Raw genomic sequence first — 4,377 nt, 5'->3', positions numbered from 1 at the left:
CGGTATAAATGTTTACCCAATATGTCTGTCTATTGTTTAGCTGGAAGCCACAGGAGTGAGTTTAATTCCAGACCTGAAGGTTAGCTAGGGGCTATAGGCTCAGGGGTCTCACCAAGCTCTATCAGACCAGCAAGTCTGTTTTATTATTATTATTATTATGATTATGATTTTGAGTTGTGTTCCACATTGTTCTCCTACTCTATCCAGGATCTCCTGCACCAGTCCTCCTCTGAGTGGTTGACAGTAGTAACCAGACACCATTTAGTTCTTCTGGTCTCATGGTCAAATAAGCTGAGGATTGCTTGGTCTACCAGTCCCTTAGCCTAATTGTTTCCATGCATCTTTGGTTCTCTTCATTCTTATTTGCTCTGGACAATGAGAGACCCATCATAAACCCTTGTTTGTTAAAGCCATCCATTTGTGTTATCTTTTATTAGAGTGGCAGTAGAGAACAAAAACAGAATTTGGTACTGAGTGGGATGCTGCTCTGAGAGATACCTAAAATGTGGAAACAGTAGTGGAGTGCATCCTTGACCCAATATCTCTGAGCTGAGACCTTGGCAGAGAGACATCAGCAGAGAAATGGCAGCAGTAGAGCCAAGAGACCGGCATGAGACAGTGATAAGCTTATCATCCCATGGAGAGAGAAAGCTGAGTGACTTGTGGGCAGGAATGCCACCTGGTGGTGTGGCATTAATTGGCAGAAGCTGAGAGACCAAGGAAACAGGAGGCAGAATTGCCTCAGCCTCCAAGGGTAGGGCCAGGGCCTCTGGGAGTGGAACCACCACAGCCTCCTAGGTTTCAAAGTGTCAGACCTTCACCAACCTGGTTCTGGAATGTGGGGCTGCTGTTCATGAGGGCTAGTGGAATGAGGCCATATCTGTTGCCCAAAAGTGAAGGGCAGGGCTGCCATGCCCAAGAGGCAGAGGAATGGAGCCTACCAGGCCAAGGGGTCACCACTCAGATGAACTAGGGGACTGTTGCTACCCATTGAAGATGTGCACAGATGCCAAGTTGACAAGGGGTGAAACTGTTGCAGTTAAGTTGTGTGTCAACTTAACTTGGTTTTGAGTGGCTGGGCAGCTGGATGTAGTTATTCCCCATGATGAGAGTGATAATTAACTCCATGGTGGAATCTGCAGTGAGCCGATACGTAGCTCCCTTAGGAATGTGGTCTGCCTCCAGTATATAAGGAGAAGCATTGAGAAAGGTCTCTGAGCCATTTGGCTCACTTGGACCCTGTGTGTAGCCAAGTGTTCATTCAGCAGCCTACCATGTCTTCTGCCAATCTTGGGACTGGTTTTGGATTTGCGTTAGTGGTCTGCCTTGTTGCTTGATAGTTTGGGACTGTGACAGTTTACTTGTAGACCTTGGGTGTGTCAGCCTCAGCAGCCAGCAGCTATCTGAGTTAAGAGAAGCCTCCAGCTTCAGTGGGCTGGGAGCAAGAGGCAGAGCTGAAGCCCAAGGTCCAGGGGCTTTCACTTAGCCCCTAGAGCTGGCACTTTGAACTCAGACTTCTCACCTCCAAAACTGTAAGAGAATAAATCCCTGTTTGTTAAAGCTGCCCATTGTGGTATTTTCTGTTAGAGCAACATGGGGGAGGGGGAGCAGCACGACCAAACTCACTGCCATTGAGTTGATTCCAACTCATAGCGACCCCCATTGGGATTCTGAGGTGGTAAATCTTTACTAAAGTAGATTGCGCCATCTTTCTTCTCAGAAGTTGCTGGTGGGTTTGAACCTCCAATCTCTGGTTAGCAGTCAAGTGCCTTAGGCACTACACCATGTACTTGTCGTTGTGCATGCCATTAACTGACTAATCTTTGCATTATAAATCATGTGACAATTTTATAAACAAACTCAATCACCATCATCCACCTACCTGCTAGAAGATTGCAGTGCATCTGTTGGTTGTATCTAATAACCTCGGAGAGCTCTTTTAATTCTTTGACTTCTCGACACATCACCATCATCATACTCATTACCAACACCACTGTTATTGGCCTCCATGATTTTCTTCCATTTTTTCTTTGTTTTAAGACCTCCTCCTGGCTGCCATCATGTCAGGAACAAAAATGAGGAAATATAGTTTGTATAAAGTCTAGAAACAGTCTATCTTTCTTAAATCAACCATTTTTCCAACAGCTATTCTCCCAGCTGGGATCCTTGGAAAAGTCTCACAAAACATCATAAGGGCATTTGTACCTAGGAAAAAGCTTCCTGAAATGAAGAAGAAATTAGTCTTCTGGAAACACCATAAAATGGGCTGTCTACAAGCTATTGGTTTAATATATTTGGCTATGATTAATCTTGTTATCACTGCACATCTGGAATTGGTCTAACAGCTATTAAGTAATCCATTTCTCTTTATATCAGCTGTCTCTATAGGCTACAAAAAATGTTCCATGCAATAAGTATCTAAATGCTCTCTGGGAGCATATTGGTGATCAACAGAGTCTAATTAAATCAGTCATTTAGTTACATAGAGGTCTTTTCTGCTGAGGAATGAGTGAGAATCTTGAAAAAGCCAGCTTGAGTGCTCTAATGTCAACCTAGGACTTGATGCAGAAGGTGTTTGCTTGAGAGTTTTTCAATGTGGAGTAATTTCTCCAACTGTCAGCTGTACTGACACTGAACACATATGGAAGGAAATGTTTAAACACATGTTCCTTAAATATTCTTTTGAAGTTGCAATGCAAATGAATCAGAAGATGGATTTGTGAGTTGTAGCTTACCAAGACCATAGTTTGAATGAATTCAACTAATTCAGGCTGGATTTCCACAGCCCCACCTTGATAGGCTCCCCCCCCCATGTTTGGACAGTCCTGGTTCCTGGTATTTAATGAAACCTTAAAGAGAAAACACTCTTTGACCCTACTTCTGGGGCCCCAGATATATCTGTAGATACTCCACTACCTGGATCCAGTGTTAAAAGCGAGTCACGTGCTGAGGGGTGCATATGTGTGTGTATATGTGTGTATGACGAGGCTGTAGCTGCTCAGTGGGAATCTTTTCCCATGATATTCCTGGGAATTTCAGGATTTAATGAGAGGAAAGAACTACATCATTGACTAGAAAAATACAAAAAGAAAAAGCTAGCCAGCCCATTGACTACATCTATTACAATATAGCCACCACTTGTCTGTCAGTTTGCCATACTATGATGGCTTGAGTGTTTCTGAGAGTCTACAGGGTATACCACTGGTATTTTAAATACCAGCAGGGTCACCCAAGGTGGACAGATTTTGATGGAACTTACAGCCAAAGACAGTCTGGGAAGAAGGATGGCATCATCCACTTCTGAAAAAATGACCAGTGAAAACCAGAGGAACACTGTCTGATATATTACTGTCAAACTCCATAAACAGCCATGAAATATTGTCTGATATAGTGCTAGAAGATGAGCCTCTCAAGCTGGAAGGCACTCAAAATATGACTGGAGAAGAGCTGCCCACTCAAAGTGAAGTTGATCTTAATGACATGGATGGAGTAAAACTTTCAGAACCTTCATTTGCTGATGAGCCATGAGTTAAAATGGGAAGAAAAAATTGTAAACATTCATTAATGATTGGAATGTGGAATGTATGAAGTAAGAATCTAGGGTGGTAGTAAAGGTTATGTGTCAACTTAGCTAGGCCTGGTTTTGAGTGGCTGGGCATCTGGTTGTAGTTATTCCCCATGATGAGACTGGCAATCAGTTCCATGATGGAATCTTCTACAGGTAGCTGAACAGCTGCTTTAGGGATGTGGTCTGCTTCCAGTATATAGAGATATTTGGGAATGGTCTGCAGGTTTTTGGCACACTAGGACCCTGCATGTAGCAGAATCTTCATTCAGTTGTTGTTGTTTTTGTTATGTGCCGTCAAGTTGGACCCAACTCATAGAGACCCCTCCTTGGGTTTCCAAGGTAGTATCACTGCGGAAGTAGGGGCAGTAGCCTTGCCATATTTGCTGCCAATCTTGGGACTGTTTCTGGACTTGAACTAGTGGCCTGCCATGTTGCTTAATAATCTTGGGACTGTGCCATTTTACTTGTCGACCTTGGGTTCTTCAGCCTCAGCAGCCAACAGCTGTCTCAGTTAAGAGAAGCCTTCAGTTCCAGTGGGCTGGGAGCAAGAGGCATTGCTGAAGCTCAAGGTCAAGGGGTTTTCACCCAGCCCCCAGAGCTGGCATTTTGAGTGCACACTTCTAGCCTCCAAAACTCATGTTTGTTAAATCCACTCATTTGTGGTAATTTCTAGTGCAGGAGCATTAGGTAACCAAAACACTAGGAAAATTGGAAGTTGTCAAAAATGAAATGGAACACATAAAGATCAATATCCTAGGTATTGTTGTTGTTGTTGTTTGCCGTCTAGTCGGCCCCGACTCATAGCGACC

This window comes from Orycteropus afer, unplaced genomic scaffold (genome assembly GCF_000298275.1).
Source record: "Orycteropus afer afer isolate SDZICR_OR568_19922 unplaced genomic scaffold, OryAfe1.0 scaffold00317, whole genome shotgun sequence".
NCBI classification, from domain to species: Eukaryota; Metazoa; Chordata; class Mammalia; order Tubulidentata; family Orycteropodidae; genus Orycteropus; species Orycteropus afer.
This window is presented reverse-complemented; position numbering follows the sequence as displayed.